Here is a 19,086-nt window from a genome sequence, read left to right as displayed (position 1 = left end):
CAATCAGACCAAGAAGAAAAAGAGGACATTCAGAAGCATAGAAAGAAGGTGACCAAGCACTTAGAGCCTGAGGCAGACATGGGGGATGCCTCAGAACACACATTGAGGCAGTTAGTTAAGCCCGACTTGACACAATAGCCACTGTGTATTGTCTATCCGAAGACTACTGTTCCATTTGAGCTTAAGCTAGGCCTAATTTGTCTGTTGCCATAGTTCACTGATAGTCCAGGAGAGAACCCAACACAAACATTTGAAGAACTTTAATATGGTGTGGTATGAGGCTCCATGGAGTTACTGAAGAACAACTAAATCTGAAAGAATTTCCATTCTCTTTGAAGGAAGAAGCAAAATAATGGCTATACTACCTTCCTCTGGGGTCTATTAGAATATGGTCAAGTTTAAAAAGAGGTTTTTAGAAAAAGTTCTTTCCTCCTTCTAGAGCCAATAGTATAAGGAAAGAGATTTATAGGATCATTCAAGGTGCTGGAGAAACCCTATATAAGTACTGGGAGCATTACAAACGGTTGTGTGCGAGTTTTCCACACCACCAGATTTTAAATCAGCTTCTCATCCAGTATTTCTATGAGTGGTTGCTTTCTCATGATCGAAGCACAATTGATGTTGCAGCTGGTGGAGCATTAGCTGATAAAACTTCCACCAAGGCCAAACTACTGATTTCAATGATGGTTGAGAATTCTCAACACTTCGGGAGGTGAGCTCCGCCGTCATGGCTATTACTCAAGAGGTAAGTGAACTTAAATCTCAAATATCAAATCTTACTTCTCTTGTGCAACAGGTAGCCCTTGCCCAGCTGCAACCTCAAGCTCTTGTGGAGGAAGTGAACTATGCTGGCAACCAGGGAGGACGAAGGTATGAACCTCATGGTAGCTCGTATAATCAGGGATGGTGAGACCACCAAAACTCCCATTGGGGAGGAAAGCCAGTTGAACAACTGAGCAGATCAAACTCAAGTACATCACTAGATGATATTATCAGGTCATTGGCAGAAAACTAAGGGAGGTTTCAGTGGGAAACGATGACTTTCTCGAAAGAAAACTCATTGTTCCAGTAGGAGACAAGAGCAGAAATGCAAAAGTTGAAGAATTAGATTTACCAAACGGTCATGAGTCTGAGGAAGAAGAAACAAAGCCAAGGCTACTTAGAAGCCTTAAACAAGTAAGAACTGTTCACCATGGTCAATCTAGAAGGCATAAAACACCCCTGTAACCCTCTTTCTAGGCAGACTTCTCAGTCCCAAGAGAAGTAAGGACAAGAAATATGTGAATGACGAAACCTTTGGATCTGTGGCTACCGCTCCCCTGAGATAAGCAATGTTCAATGGATCAAAAAGAAGGAAGAGCCTAAGCTTGAGAAAGCAATGACAGTTTGTCCAGGTAATCTTCCAGAGAAGTGCAACGATCCAGGTATGTTCACTTTGCCTTGCAAAATAGGTAAGAAGAAGCTTGAGAATGTCATGTTAGATCTTGGAGCTTTTATGAATGTGATGTTTGCCTCTGTCTTTTATGAGCTTAAACTTAGAAATTTTCAAATTCTAGAATTGTAATTCAGTTGGCAGACCGTTCTCTAATTAAGCCTTTAGGAGTAGTTAGAGATGTAATTGTGAATGTTGATGGCTTTCTCTTCCCTGATGACTTTTATGTTTTGAATGTTAGTGCAAAAAAAATTTTCTACTTGGAAATATGTTATGTTAAGAGGACCTTTCCTTAAGACTGCCAAGGCCCATATAGATGTTGGGGAAGGGTTAATTTCCATTGATTTGTGTGGAAAATCCAAAAAAATTCTCCATGTTTGATGTTGATGCCTTTACTAATCCTTTTTCGTATAGTGAGATTTTACCCTTGCAGGATGGTGGGCAATCTAGTACTTCACAGACAGATGATGGAGAGGTGATGATTATCTCTGATCCTGGATGATTAGACAGAATACGATTAAGCAACCGACCTTAAATATTTACGCTTCCTGAAGGTAGCCAGACATCGAAAAAGAAAAAAAAAATTATCGTTTTCCCTTTGTTTTTAGTATTCAGTATAGCTTCTTTTTTTTTTCTCTTTTTAGCTTATTTGAGAAATTTTGTTTGTAGAGTATCACTTGAGGTTGCATCTTGAAGCAAGCCCAACCGTCCTTTTAGCATGCCTAAATTCAGGGAGTTTCTCTATTCCTCTTTAATTTATTCCTTGCTTTTGATTTTTACTTTTATATATTGGGGACAATATATGTTTTAAAAGTTAGGGCTAGTTTGGGTATCGGTTGCTTATGTGTTGATGCATATTGGACAATCCTTGAGCATTTGTGCTCAAACTTGAGTGATTTTGTATGCCTGTTTGTTTTGTTGCTTGTGCCCGTTTTTAGGATCGTTCATGATATACTCATTTAGGATCTTGCATATTTCAAATAATGTAGGAAGAAAAAAAGCATGATTTTTTAGCCTTTTTTTTTTATAAAAAAAAATCTTCTATCTCCCATGCACACTTGAGTTCTTTGCCTACCTATCCTAGGTCTTTTGTATGCTTAGAGTAGCATTACAGGACCTAGATATTTGTTGTCACCTCGAAAGGCCTTGGTGATAGGATTAAACTCTCCTAAACATCAATTTAATAATGCATGCATAAGGAATTAACCAACTAATTTTTCCACTTATCTAAAAAAAGTAGAGAGAAGAAAGTATTAGGGTTGATGCACTAAACCTCGTGGTCTTGTAATTTGTAATTGTATTGTATAAATATTTTATTTATTTAACAAAATAAGATGTTATTCAACATTTAGTTGAATTTACTCACAAAAACTAATAAACTAAGATCCAAGGTTATCTTCTGTAACTTAAACATGTATGTGGAGACATACAAGTGGATCATGTTTAAGAGGTAACCTAAACGATCTATTGTAGATGGATAAGGCTGGGTACTTTCCCCTGGTGACACTATGAATACAACTTGTTTTGTAGTTGTTACAATTATTGTAAAGTACCACAAATGATCTGACCCTGATCATTCATTTGGAGACATGTGAACAAATGTATTCTATACAAAGAGTTTGTATAAGATCGGACTACGAAATGAATAGTCTCTCTATATAACATCGTTGTTAGAAGAGACTTACATTTCATCAAGATGACCATAGGTGACTTGACCTGAATCTTAAGTGAGTTGTGAACTCCTACCTATGAAGGCGGTCCTTTGATTTATATGGGTAAGGGTGGCCAGTTTTGCCGACGTAACATGTTTATCATTTTGGGGATTCATCTAATTAAGGAGCTGAGAACGTAGTTACACAAGAAAGAGTTCACTCCTTCTCTATAGTTAGGGTAAGTAGGTAAGTTACTCCCTTAAGGATTGATTATGGGACTTGAACAATGTGGCACTACACCCTCTCTTGGCCCGAGAGGGTTCGGTTATAGTTAGACTATAACTTATTGTTAATTAAAGGGATCAGTGGTACTTAAGAAATTAGATGTAACTACAGGGGCAAAATGATAATTTTGGCCCAGTTGTACTTACGAATAATTTTTGAAAGGTCAACATATTGTTGATTGGTTATATCCAATAGACACAAAAATTTATTTAAAGCATAAAGAGTGTAGCTGTCAGTCTTTAATGAAGTGACCGACAATTAATAGAAGTTGAATAATTCAATTAAAGAGTTTAATTAATTAATCAAGTACCACTAGAGCTTCAATCTATAGATTCATAAGGACCCCTCGTTAGCTCAAATTGGATTAAAGAGAATTGAATTAATCTGGATTAAATTGAGTTGTTCAAGTTAATAAAGGGAATTAATTATATAAGATATAATTAATATAAAGTTATTTATATGAGATATAATAATATAAATTTTTATTTGAGAGAAAATGAATATTTGAATATGATTCAAATATTAAAATTAATATGAACATGATTCATATTAAATATTATAGGTTAAATGAGAGAATATTAAACTGTAATTTATATTATATGTGATATAATATAAACTATCACATATAATATAAACTATAGGTTATGTGTTATATTAGATATAACATATGGTGTTATATATATATATATAATCAATTAATTAATTAATGAAAGAAAAATCAAGTTTGTTTTAATTAAATAATTTAGTCAGTAGGGAAGGGAGTTATTTGATAACTTTTCCCCTCCCCCTATTATTCCCTCATTAACTAACATATGGAAGTGGGAAGGATTGAATCTGTCATTTTCCCCTTATGTTCTAGTATAAATAGGTGTCCATTACTCTCTCAAATTGTAGAATATTATCCCTTACAAGTTAATCTTGAAGCACACAAAACTCTCACTGATTCTCTACCCTTCGAAAATATCGAGGTTGCCGTGTGGTTGTGTTTGGGATTTGGAGAAATGTTGTTGCGTTTTTCTAGTTGTTTGAGAGTTCGAAGGGAATTCAAAGAGTTGTTCATTTCAAAAGGAACATGGAGTTTCGGTTTTTAAAGGTGAGCGATCTTCCAATCTTCTTTTCCTCTCTGTGTGATGACATGCTCAATTATATCAAATGTTTACGTTTCCATTCTTTGTTTGATTATATGTTTTGTAAAACAATTTTTGGAATACCGATTCTTTCCACATAGAGTGTCATCCACTCTTTCAGAAAGAGCAGTAAAAAAAATTATAATAAGAGAGATTTACTTTGCTTTCTTAGGAGCATGATTAACCTGGGGCAGTTATGACACCCATAGTGTCCCTCTAGGCTAAAGTGCTCTCGAGAAATGAGTAGCTTAGGCACCTTTGAAGGAATTCGGCCTGTAGTTGGATGTTATTCTCGTAACCCGAGTGGGGAAGCCAAAACGAAAGTAGTCTTTCTTAATTCGGTTTCCTCTCCATTTACTTAGAAAGAAAAGAGAGAATAAAAGAAAAGACAATGAATAAGAAAGAATTGAAGTTTTTTTTCCTTATTGCACGTCATTGCCACTTTGGGTCTAGGTAGTTTAATTTTTTATCTTTCGAGCTAAAGTAGGGAAAAACAAACTGAGAGTTCTATAAAACTAGTCCGGACTTTGCTTAGGCTTAGGTAATGTGGCTTTGAACTCATTTATGCATGAATAGGTTTGAAGAGAGCTTTCATAAATTGTCTCAATTGATTGATTCTTGGAATACATTGTTGATCACATGCCTGATCTTGATAGACTGATAAAACGCGATTAACGAGTCTTGTAACTAAGCAAACATATTATTTGGTGCCTGATTGTTTGTCTCTGCCTTGCTCGGGACGATCAAACATAACTCATTCAAGTTGAAGAAACTATAAATTTAACTTTCATACATGTTAAATTTGTATATGAAATATCATTTTAATTTGAAGTTTCAATCCAATTTGAAAGTTTCTAAACAATAAATTTAATCTATATAATTAAATCTAATTTTATGTTTCAATATTCAATTGTTTCACTTTCTTTCGTTATATATATATACAACCAAAAAATACAAGGTTTCAATTTTATATTTAAATATGTTTGTTTTTTTTAAAAAAAAAAAATACATAAGACATATGGATTTGTGAAAAATGATATTTCACTTGAATATAAATTTGAAATAAATAACTTCTGTAAAGTTATTATTATTTGTATTTAAACTAGTTGTAACATGTACCATGCAAGTGAAATTACAGTTTACTTTAAAATATAAATAAAATAAAGTTGTAAAAAGATTATAATTAATATACATATAATTTATTTACAATGTTGACTCAAATAATTGTATCTATTTGAAGAGAAAAGATAAAATTAAGAATTTATAAAACTTTGAAAGGTGAAAGACGTGATTTTCTGGTCAAACATATCTTCATTGTTGGATATTGATGTTTCCTACATATGACCTAACTCACACTCATGCGTGATATGTATATTTCAACCTAAATAATTGTAATGTGGTAAAGGATTTGTTCAAACATATCTCACTATTGTAAATTTTCATATCTATGATCTACATCACATCCATACACATAAAAAGATATATCAATCAAACCCGAATAGTTGTAACCGAAAATGATGTGATTGTTTGTTCAAATGTCTCTACCATTAGATTTTGATCTTTCATATTTATGTCTAGATCATACCCATATGTAAAAGAATACATCTCTTCATGTATAATATAAACTATAGGTTATATATTATATACGATATAATATACTATTAGTTTTAATTATATTTTTATTAATATAATAAAAATATGAGAAATAACTTCTTTTGGGAGGTAAGGAGTTATTTTTCACGCATTATCTCATATACATTTTTTGGTTGTAAAGAGGGAGGATCAATGTGGTTAACGTGAAAACACATCTTGATCCAAATAGTTGTGACGAATCACAAAATAAAAATTATGAATACTTGTAAGGACGGAATGGGGATGTAAAGATTCTCCCTTCATAACTTCTTTTATATATAGTATAGATATAGATATAGTTAAATATTTAATAAAATATCATAATACATATGAATATAATATTATATAATATTTATTAAATATATTTATTTATTATATAATATAATATTTATGATTATATTCATTATCATTGAACTTATATAAAGTTATTATTAGATTTATTTAAATATAAAATGATATTCAATTATATAATTTATATAAAGTTATTAAATATAATATTTATTTCATACATATATGAGAATCCAATAATAGACAACTTTAAACTCAAGGGTTTTATTAGACTAGACATAAGATTGAAAGATGAATGACTTACTAAATATAAGTCTACAAATTGAGACTATATTTGTAATTTAATAAAACAAATAAGAGAAAATGATTTTTTTTTAAAAAAATTACAAAGTTATCAGATAAGCTGGTTTTGGATAACATATAGATTGATCCCTATTTTAAAAATGATTGATATGGACCCAAATGAACAAATTATCAAAATAAAATAATGAATGAATCAGATTTGGATAATGATAAAAAAAAAAAAAAAAAACCTTTGAATGCTAGTATGTACTTTGGTTCCAATTGAATAATATGTGCAAATGACCAAAATGGTCAATTGGATTGTCATTCATACTTCACTCCAATTCAATATGGGCCATACTTATTACTTGCTTTCATTTTCCAATTGCCTCATTTTTGGAGCAATCAAGGTGGCAATATTTTATCATATAAAATAATCCAATGCAATTATATTTAATTTAGAGTTAAGTGAAAATATTAAAATGAATCTAGGTTAGAAGTGTTTAACCTTGATTAAAAGGTCCCTCAATTTAGTTAAAAAATATTTTATACTAAAAAAAAGAAGGGTAAGGCTATGGATTGAAAGAATAGATAAAATTTGACATAGTTTATGAACTTGCTAAAGAAAAAACTATTTAATCTTGTCAAATACTAATTTTCTATCAATAAAACATGATTAAAAGCTTAGGTTAATAAACCCTTTTATTTTATTTTCATTTCCTTCCAATCAAACAAAAAAAACAGGCTAAATTACAAATTTAATCCAGATGGTTTTAAGAAAGTTAGACTTTAATCTCTATAATTTATAATTAGAATTTATTCCTTATGATTTAATAAAAGTCTTATAAATAGTGTTGACTTTTTGGCCATTAATCTCAAATTAATTAGTTTTAGTTAATTAATTAATTAATATTTTGATGATAACAAACTTGTTTTCGTTCACTAATAATTTTAGAGTTTTGAAGAGCACATTATGTAAGCTCAAAATTACGAATCCAACACAATTTGAATCACTCAAATCGGAACTCAAATGAAAAAAAATGTAGCCAAAACAAACCTAACGGAAAATATATGTGATAACATGGTGGCCAAATCATCAAAATTGACCCAATTGAAAAGTGTCACTTGAGGATGAAAAGAATGACAAATGGTGGACTTTTGATTTTTGGACTGGTTTTATATATATATATATATATATATATATATATATATATATATATTTTACCAGCATCTAATGACCCAAATTGAATTTGGTTTTCACTGACCCCATCTCTTTTTAAACTCTTATCTTCTTCAAAATTAAAAATAACAATTACACTTTTTTACAATCCTCAAAGCCACCATTGTTATACTCTCAAAGCTCTAATTTTTTTTCTTTTCATCTTATACTTGAGAGAGTTATATTATATTGTGAGGATTCATCCGTTGAGTGCTTAAACTTGTAAATCCACTCTTTTAGAGAGTTTGTCAAATGTGTTTTTAATTCTTTCATATCATTTTAAGGGTTTCTCTTGATCTCGAAAAGAGTCGTTGTAATAGTTTGATCTTCAACCGTGGAAAGGATCGGGTTGTTCTTGAGTCCAAAAAAAGAACATTATATAGTTTGACTCTAAGTGGAAAGAGTCAAGTTCATAAACATACCAAAGAGTAACTTGGGAAGTGGATGTAAGCCGGGTGTGTCAAACCACTATAAAATTATCAATGTCAGATTCTCTATCTCTCTCCTTTTTAATGTTTCTCTATCCCTTTCCTATTTAATTTTGCAATTAATTTGTTAATAGATTTCATCACATAGAATTAATTGCTACAATTTGTTGTTGAACTTGTTTATGCCAATTTATTAATCTTTTTTCACGTGAACGTATTTGTATAAAATTTTTGTTTAAATTACTGATTAACAAAAGTGTATTAGTTTGTTTAATTGAGCCCGCTTAGAGAAAAGTTTTCATTAGTTTAAAATAAACCTTATTCACCTCTTTAGGTTTGTCATAATAAAAGTCTTATAAACAGTCCTTCTGATAGGGATTATTTATGAGAATTTTATCGAAACATAGGTGAAAAATTGGATGAATAGTCACTCAAATCACATATGTTAAATAAAATGCACAAGCATGTACTGTAATAACAAAATAACCACAATCGGAGAATCAAGAAAGAATATATAGAAGTTAGTAGTCCACAATTCAATGACAACCACCTACGTCTGTGGGGCAGTATACCCAGAAAGTTAATCCACCGATATTAAAGAGTCAAGGATTATAACCGTAGTACTTATGTGTAATGTAATAACTATCACAGTGACTCACGCAGAGCCTTACTCATTGATCACTTAGGCTCCCCCTAATGTAAGACTCCCTCTCCAAATAACTTAGGCTCTCACTAAGTATGCTAATATTAGCTAGTGTTAAACATTTCGACTCTCCTCGATGTTTGAAACTCCCTCTCTGTTATTATTATCTTTCCTTCATTCAATGAATGACCTACACTAATCTCACTTAGGTACACCCTAAGATGGAGAACTCCTTCTCGCATAGTGAAGTATTAGACTCCTTCTAAGACCGAGAATCCTCTCTCAAGAATAAAGCCTTAGACTCCTCCTAAGACTGTGAATTTCTTCTTGCACAAAAAGCCTTAACACTGATTTCCACAATGGAATATAGAACAAAGGACAACACAAAGTTGACATTCCAAATTTTCAGTCGCCCACCGAAAACAAAAGCTTCAAATCTCAAAATAAAAATTTGCAATCCTAACAAGTATCAATACTCGCAAATTATAAGGCACGCTAGAAAAGGAAAGCATCCTCAAAAGAATTCTGTGGACCATAAGAAAGGAAAAAAAATCATATAAAATAACTCTGCAGTATTTTTCAAATAAGGAAACAAATAATCACTACAAGAATTTTGGGCTTTAATGTCGGTTGAAAAAAGTGAAATCGGATGTATAATGTCGGTTTTGTTTTTTTTAAAAAAAAGAGGATCTTTAATGTCGATTTTAAACCAACATTATAGGAGTACCTTTAATGTCGGTTTTAAACCGACATTAAAGACCCGCTTAATTTATCCTCTCACTTTTTATTTTCCCCCTATTTTCTTTTTCCTCTCACTCTCACACTTCCCTCTTCAGACCCTCTTCTTTCTCACTTCTCTCTTCCAAACTCTTGTCATTCGTCCATCGATTGTAGGTGAAGAGTCTGTCATGGTGTAGATTTGGCTTCCGTGCAGGTCTGTTCATCGTGCAACCCAGATCTACTGCTCATTCTGTCGAAGCACCACAGCCAACCTGGATCTGATCGTGGGTGAAGCTCGTTTTGTCGAAGTGCCATAACTCGAATCTGTTGCTCTTTCTTCAGTTATTTTTCTGTGTCTTATACTCTCGGTTTGATAAATAAGCACCCAAACTTAATACACTAATCATGTATCTCCAGATCTAAAGTTCATATTCCCACGTGGTGTGTGCTACCGTTCATCATTCGATTTTCCCTCGCCGTCGTTCTTCGTTCGATTTTCCCTCGCTGCGTGTCTCTAGATCTGTCGCCATTTGTCTTTGTCCATCGCGCTACCGTCCAGATCAATATGCTCTTCTTCTCTTTCCTCTCTTAAACTCACAACAATTTTTGTTCTTATGTTTACGCCTCTCAACTATTTGTGTAAATATCTCAATGAAAGGCGTTGGGTAGACGATCGTGTAGAAAATGAGCAGCGCTACACTATGAGGTAGACAATCGTCTAGTAAGTGAGTGGCACTACACGATGAGGCAGGTGATCGTGTAGGCGGGCGTTGGACGATCGTGTAGTAATACGGGGAGCTAAACAATGAGGTAGGCGATCGTGTAGGCGAGCGCTGGACCATCGTGTAGTAATGCGGGGAGCTAAATGATGAGGTAGACGATCGTGTAGATATGTGCATGGCATTAAACTAGACGATCGTATAGCAAATGTGCGGAGCTAAACGATGAGGTGGGCAATCGTGTAGGCGGGCGCTAAACGATCGTGTAGCAATGCGGGGAGCTAAGCGATAGACTACACGATGGCGCTACGCGATGGGCATGAGCACTAGACGATAGCCGTGTTGTGCTAGACGATGAGCAAACGTGCTACACGATAGGCGGAATGCTAAGCGATAGGCGAATACGTTAGACGATAAGGTGTCAACGCTAAACGATGCAGGTAAACAATGGGCGGGGTAGCTAAACGATAGGCTATGTGCGAGATTGTTGAGAGCGAGATCGTTTACTAAACGATTGAGCTACAAGATGGGCCGCTGGAGCTAAGCGATAGATGCAGGAACTAAATGATGGAAGCTAGTGCAACCAGAGAAGCAATCCTTTTCAAATACTCTGAGCAGAGAGATTACCGTTGACTGTTAAAGCAACCTTTGAAGATTATGGATTTGGATGCATTCCCTTTAAATGTGAATTTGGTAAAGATTCTATTTTATATTCATAGTCTCTTGTTGCTTTAGAAGATAGCTGCAGGTATGGCGTCTTTTAGTTGTTTTGGAAGTTGTACTCTACATATCAATATTTACTAGAGTCTCTGCTATATTATGGCAGTTAGAGATTCTCCTAGAGTAAAAAGTATTTTGATTGGCTTGAGAACATGTGCATTATACTAATTAAATACTCTAAAAGAATGTTTTACTCACAGTTTTAATAAGTTTTAGTTGATGAGTCCAACTCCATCGTTATGCTGTTGAAAATTTTCCATCATCTTTGTATCTCATATCTAGGTAATCAAGCTTCTCTTCTTCAAGATCTTGAAAAAGAAGATTCTCTCATTTATTCAATTATTGAGTTTTCTTGTTTTGCAGGTGCAACAAAGGAGTAAAGATTTGGTATCGCAGCCTCTTTATGCTTTTTCTTGGGGAACTCTAGATCCAACACATTCACTACAAGAATTTTGCCTTGAATGTACTATTTATACACATTCCCAATAAACAAGGTTAGTTGAATATGAATTCTGATCACATTTTCACTTTCAATCCTTTGTCTTAAACCTTTTTTGTTTATGATCCTTTGAACAATAGTGGTCAAACAAAGATGCCTATAACTGACACTACTGAAGCCGGGGGGTCTGTTCAAGAAGAATTATGAAGGGATCCATACTTACCAAGTGGAGAGGGACAGTAAAGTCATAATGTTTGTATTACTTGTAATTTGTGTTTTCAAGGGCAGAATCATTGTACAGCCTTTTAAATTATAATTTTATAGTAGAATTTGCGGATTAAATGTAATAGATTTGCAATCCATACATAAATAATATGTCATAGCCACAGTATTCAATGATGATGTGTCATGTTATACTTTTTGACTGAAAAAATGGATTCGGCAACGAAATTTAAAAAAACGGATAATAATTGATAAAACGAGCTTCAATGTCGGTTTAAAGGGCTTCATTTGATTCTTAGGCTTCAATTGCAACCGACATTAAAGACAGTGTTATTAAAGCCCTTTGATGTTGGTTTAAACCGACATTAAAGACAACTGACATTAAAGGGCTTTAATTACACTATCTTTAATGTCGGTTGTCGATCGACATTAAACCCTTTATATCGGTTGAAAACCGACATTAAAGCCTGAAATTCTTCTAGTGAATCTGCAAGAAAAGTATCTTTTGTGACATCTTCTGTGACAACCACAACACCATAAAAAACATCGCCCTTAAACAAATATACAGACAATAACAAAACTCTAAAATTAAGTACTATTTTATGAAGTTTTATTAAACTATAGGGACTAAATTCTAACTTTTGAAAGCATAGAAATTAAATTCTAACTTTCTCTAAATTATAGAAAACAAATTTACAATTTTATTTTTTAAAATTTTTTATTCAGAAAATATAAAATAATTATTTAATATCGTTTCTTGAATGCAAATATAGGATTGGATGGTTTTTTGGTTTTATTTTTGTTCATTTTAAATGCGAGTGTCAGTCCATTCTATACAGCCAATTTCAATACTTACTTTTATCATATCCGATTTAAAAACTATATAGAATATAATACATATATCATTTGATAAAGATTTGACAACAATAATAAGAACTCACAATAATAATAATAACAATTATTATTTTTATTATTAATGTCGTTGTTTTTGCTATAATTGTTTTTTTTATTATTTCCTAAAAGAAAATATTGTTTTATTAATATATTAACTCATATTATACTTATTCATCAAATAAGAAAACATAATTCCATAATAATGCATCATAATAGATTTGTTTTAACCCATATGATATAATAATGTATCTTAATACTTTCTAAAATAATAATAATAATAATAATAATAATAATAATAATAATAATAATAATAATGTATCTTAATAATAAAAACTTATTGACGTAACTTTTTTTTTTTTAAGCAACTTGTATCTTTTTAAATTATTATTAACCATAAATAAAATAATTTATATTTATTTTATTATTTCTCAAAATAGAAATAATTCAAATGGCTTTATTTAATTTTTCTATATAATTTCTTTGATTATATTATTCTTTCAAATGTTTATATTCCTTTTCACAAAAATATCCCAATATTTGGTATCAAAAGTGGTTATCATATTTACAAAAAAAAAATGTCATACAAATAAATAATTTGCAAATATGACATTTTTTTTTAAAAAAAAAATCAGGTCTATCACTAATACACGTGCCATTTATATAGTATATGAACGATAGACTTCTATCATCGATAAACCATTATATAATAGTTACTAATCGATCTCTATCATTGACAAACAAACTTTCTTTTTTCTGTCATTGATAGACTATTTCTATGTTTATCATTGATACATGTCAATCATTTATCAACCATTTTTATGTCTATTATTGTTAAACAATTTTTGTATATATTACCGACAGACCATTAATATGTCTATTTGTTGTGTTTTTTTAATCTATGAACAACTAAATTACTACACGTCACTGACAAATAACATTTTCATGTTTATAATTAATAGACCATTTTTACCTCTATTATTGATACATATCTATAGCTACAATGATATATTAGCGATATATTGTTATTAATAATTTAATGTTATTTGTTATCAATTGTTTATTATTAATATTAAATGATCACTAATTTACTATTTAATCGTTTGATATGTTATATTGATGATAGACCAGATGAGTATGCAAAATAATCATTATAATAAAGAAAGAATGGTCAAATATATTGATATACTCTTTTTAATTCTATTATAGGGATATCGGTGATATTATTAATAACAAATAAACATGTTAACTATTACAAATTAAAATGAAAAATAAATATCGTCAATATATCATTTTTCCTTTATTCATATATAAGGTATATATAAGCAAAATATATCTAATAGTAAATAAACATATAAACAACAATTGGCAAAAAAAACTTGGAGAAATATTAATTGCATACATTTTTTTTTTATTACATTGATAATTATTAACATTTTTTTATATTTATTGGTACGATACATCATAGATCTAATAACAAATGAGTTGACAAACAAGTTTATGTTTTTTAATTTATTGATACGGTAAATCAATAATATATCTCATAATATATGATCATCAAATATTCCTGGATAGAAATTTTTTTTCAAATATCATCGATATACCATGTTTAATTCTATTGATATGATATATCGATGATATACTTAATAATAAATTAACATGCAAATAATCAAATGTAAAAAAAATAAAATAAAAGTTAAATATCGTTATATAATGTTTCTATTTCATTGATAATGCGAAAAAACATTAGACATTCCATCTTCTGAAACCAACACTAGAAAAATCCAAAAAATATTTACATTTTATAACACTTTTAGAACTTTTTGCTATAAACTGTAAATATTTTTTTATATTTTAAAAAATCCCTAATGTATATCCATAATAAACTTAAAAAATAAACAAGCAAGAAATAATCTAATAATAAATGAAGCAAAATATTATGATTCTTATAATAATTGTATAGAGAGCGCCTTTAAGGACCCAAATGAAAAGTAACCCCAAGTTCCAAAACTAATAAATTTTCGCCTTTTGTTGATGTCATCATCATGTGAAATTACCACTTTAATCCTTCTTCCTTCTTTTTTCCTTTTGCAACTTTTTTCTTTCTTTTTTTCCCATTTTCTATGCGTTTCTTTTTCTTTTTTCCTTCTTCTGCGTTTTTTTTTTACGTTTCTTCTTCTGTTTTTTTTTCTTCTTCTATCTTTTCTTTTCTTTCCTTTTCTTTTTTGTGTTTCTTCTTTGCTTTACTCCCACCACAAGACTCACTTTGTTGGAATTTTCATAGTTGCCCTCTTTTCCAATGATTTCATACGTTTCGTCGTTGCCTTCTTCAACTTCTCGAATTGAAGATGTAAGTTGGAGTGTGAATCAGAACAAGAGAAAGAAGCGAGAATGAGACCATGGAGCGAGAGGAAGAGACAAGAGCAAGAATTCGAATGAAGGAAAAAAAATTCGAGGAAAAAACTATAAAATTGACGAGGAAGAAGCTAGAGGAAGAAGCAATAGAAAGAAATGTGATAAAGACCCGAGAGAAAGAAGTGAGAGGAAGAAGCTAGAGGAAGAAGTTAGAGGAAGAATTCAAGTGGGCCTTCAAAAAGGGGTCGTCCCTACAAAATTTTCATTCTTATATACCATATTTATATTCTATTGATATGATATACCAATAACAATAACAATCATAATAGTAAATACGAGCATACAAACGATCAATGATGAATCATTAATAAACCTCAAACAATGATAGGTCTATCAGATATGTCTTTTAGTGATTATGGACTTCGGTTAGTGATAGGTATCAAATAAAAGTTAAAAAAATTTCATATTTACCAATAGTTTTAAATGGAATTAGATTTGTGATAGAGAAAATATTCCTCAAGACAAAATGTCAAAAATAAAATATTATAATATTTAAAAAAAAAAACCCAAAATTATGAAGGTTAAGATTAAATTAGTGACTAATGATGAAATTTGGTCATTTTTAAAAGTTACCTAAACCTTAATTACGTTTTTTTAAAAGATGATATAGTGCTAATATAAACATATTAATCGGAAAAAAGACAAAAAACACCAAATGGGCATTGCTCGACTGACACAAACATGTACATGTATGCTCTTATTTAGGGAATGCTTCGGTATGCTGACTATTAGCCTCTTTTGGAAAGGGTAACTCCTTGTGTGCAGAATTGGTTAGTTAGAGCCTGGTCCTATATTGGTCTGTTACAAATTATCTGGTCTGTTCTTTAGAGCTTTGATTGATTACTACACTATTATCTTTAGAAAGGGAAGCTGGACAGAGTTGGCAAGGCCAAGGGTGCTTGGTCAGAGGTTTGTCTTTCGTGTTCTGAGGGTTATCTTGGTATCTGACACTTTTCTTCTTGGAATATTGTTGCTATCATGAAAATGTTGTGGCTTATTCTTATTCACTCTAAATCTTTATGGGTCGCTTAGATGGAAGCTTATAGTTTGTGTGGTCAAAGTATTTAGGTGATTAGTCTATCGATCTTGTCCATTGTCTTGGCGTTGGATGTTTATCCTTTGTGTGCAAGATAGGTTTTGGCCTTTAGTACGATTTTCTATTAGTGATGGGAAATGTTGTATTTAATTGGTTTGACCTTTGTTTAGAAGGGGACCTTATTCTCCAACACTTTAGCATGATGGTTATTTTAGATGTGAATAGTTCTCTCCATGCTGAAGTCTTTGAATTCATTCGTCTTGATGGGGAAGTTGGCATGACCGTCCAACTTCCGAGAGTTGGTTGAACTCTTGGAACAAGTTTAATCTATTGGGTTTGAGGTAGTGAGAGAGGGAATGAATTTAGACTCTCAATTATTATTATTATTATTATTTTAGCTAACGGTCCATGCATTAACTCTATTTGTACATTTTTGTAAAAAATGATACTTAAAGAAGTTTACACACATGTGAGAATTAATGTTTTGATCATTTTCAAAAGTAATCGTAATGAAGGGTATAAAATGATACGCTTACGAAGATTTAGGAGTTTAATTGATACAAATTATAAGCTTCACACAATATTTGTCGAACGAAATATCGAAGAGTGTAAATTAATATACTTAAAAAACTTCATAATTTAAATAGATGCAACTTCTAAAGTTTAGAGGTATGAATTGATTTTTCGTTTAATAGTAATCTCTAACTTTAAAAATTTAAAGCTTAAGACTACAATTCTTGAAAACTTTTTAAGGTTAGAAATATTTCAAGAGCATGAAATAATTTTACTACAGACACTATTTCTACTTCTAAATTTATTCTTTGTTATTACTTTTTACCATTTTTTAAAAAAATAAAGCCACATTATAAAAACTAAAAAAAAAAAGTAGCTTTTAAAAGTTTGTTTTTCTTTTTGAAATTTGATTAAGAATTCAACTAATTAAAAAAGACGCAAATCATTCTAAGAAATTGAGAGAAAATAGACTTAATTTTTAAAAATAAAAAATAAAAAGTAAAATAATTATCAAATGGGACATTAAATTTTAAATTGACACCCATATCCATGAGGTGGAACATTGCTTATTCATGAGATCCTTTGAAATTTAAAATTTGATTTCTTTTTTTATTATTTTAGTTTTACTCTCTCAGTGGTGTATTAATATATATTAGTAGAATATTTGATGTATTTTATATTTAGTATATCAATCCACGGATATACCAAATTAACCATTCATATATCAAATTTATCAATCAATAAGTGCTCGTGAATTTATCCAACTAATTTGAATATTTATGTTTTAGAGTATTGTTTTTCAGTACATTATTTTCAATTTATAATGGTTTAATTCGTCTTGTTGGTAACCATTTTAAATGAATGTTGATAAATTATTAATACATCAATGTTATATTTGGAGTTGAGACGAGTATTAATGACTATTTGATAACTTGAATAAATGTATTTTTAAGAAATAATATATATTAGTGATATGCCAATATTATACTTAAAATGAATTTTGAATTAATGTTGCTATACTACCAATACTATGTTATACTTGAAAATTTATTTAAAATGAATGTTAATATACTACCACTATACCAATTATATCCTTTGAAATTTAGTTTTTAATAAGTATTGATACACTATTATTATACTTTAAATGAGTTTTGAACTAGTGCTAATAAATTACTCATACACCAATAATCTACACGAAATTGCATTTTAAATAAGTTGTTAATTTATTACTGATACCCTATTGATATACTCGAATTTATATTTTGAATGAATATTGATACACCAACGTTCTACCTGAAATAAATTTATAACGAGTATTGATGATTACTAATACACTAATGATAAACTTGAAATGAAATTTTAATGACTATTGATATCCTACTGATACAAGGTTATTTAAAGAAGTTTAAATGAGTGTTGATAAAATATTAATATACCAATATAATACTTAATATTGCATTTTGAACAAATGATGATATACTATAGATACACTAATATATATTTGAAATTCAATTGGAATTAATATTAATATACAATTGAAATATCGTGGTTATACTTTAAGTATATCATTTGGTATATATTTGGTACATCAGTTGTTTGTCACAAATAAAGTAATAAATATGCACCATCTAAATTAGATAAAATATTAAAAACATAACGTAACTAATGTTAGAACCTAAATTAGACCATCGAAATCAAATTAATCTAATGAACATATTAATACAAAAAAAAAACATATATTTGCCACATTCGGACAAACATCATCCACCATAACACAATTAAAATCATGTTACCAATTTTAAAGTATATTAGATATACTTACTAATACACAAATGATGCTAAAATTAGAATGATAAAAAAACAAAAATTAAAATTAAAAAAGTTTGCAAGTAGTATTTTTTTTTTTTTTTTTTTGAGAAAGCCCCATTTGTAGTCTTCCAATTTTTAAGAACATTTGTATTTAGTTCTTAAATTTTTAAAATATACTTTTTTGTCCTCGAATTCTTAAAAATAGGTTTAAAAGGTCGTTATAATAAATATTTTTATTATTTGAAATTAAAAAAACAGTTTTATAAAATTATCTTATCTCATCTTTTTTTTTTTTCTAAACTTAATTTTCAAATTCAGATGTCAAATAGTCGTTTAAAATAATAGAAAAAGAAAAAAAAAATCTTTTTTAGTCCCTAGATTTTGAATCTAGTTTCTATTTGGTTTATGGATTTTAAAATATTTGATTCTTAAGTCTTGAGTTTTGTTTCGAGTTAGTCAGTTTTAAAATGTTATAATTTACCCTTAATATTTGAGTTTTGTTTCAATTGATCCATAGATTTCAAAGTCTTACATTTTTAACCTCAATCTTTCATTAAACTCTCACTTTCAATCATTAACATCAATTTCTATTAATTAATTAAAAATAATTATGA

The sequence above is a fragment of the Benincasa hispida genome, chromosome 3, assembly GCF_027475165.1.
Source record: "Benincasa hispida cultivar pf3 chromosome 3, pf3_genome.v1.1, whole genome shotgun sequence".
NCBI lineage: Eukaryota > Viridiplantae > Streptophyta > Magnoliopsida > Cucurbitales > Cucurbitaceae > Benincasa > Benincasa hispida.
Note: the sequence above shows the minus strand (reverse complement) of the source record.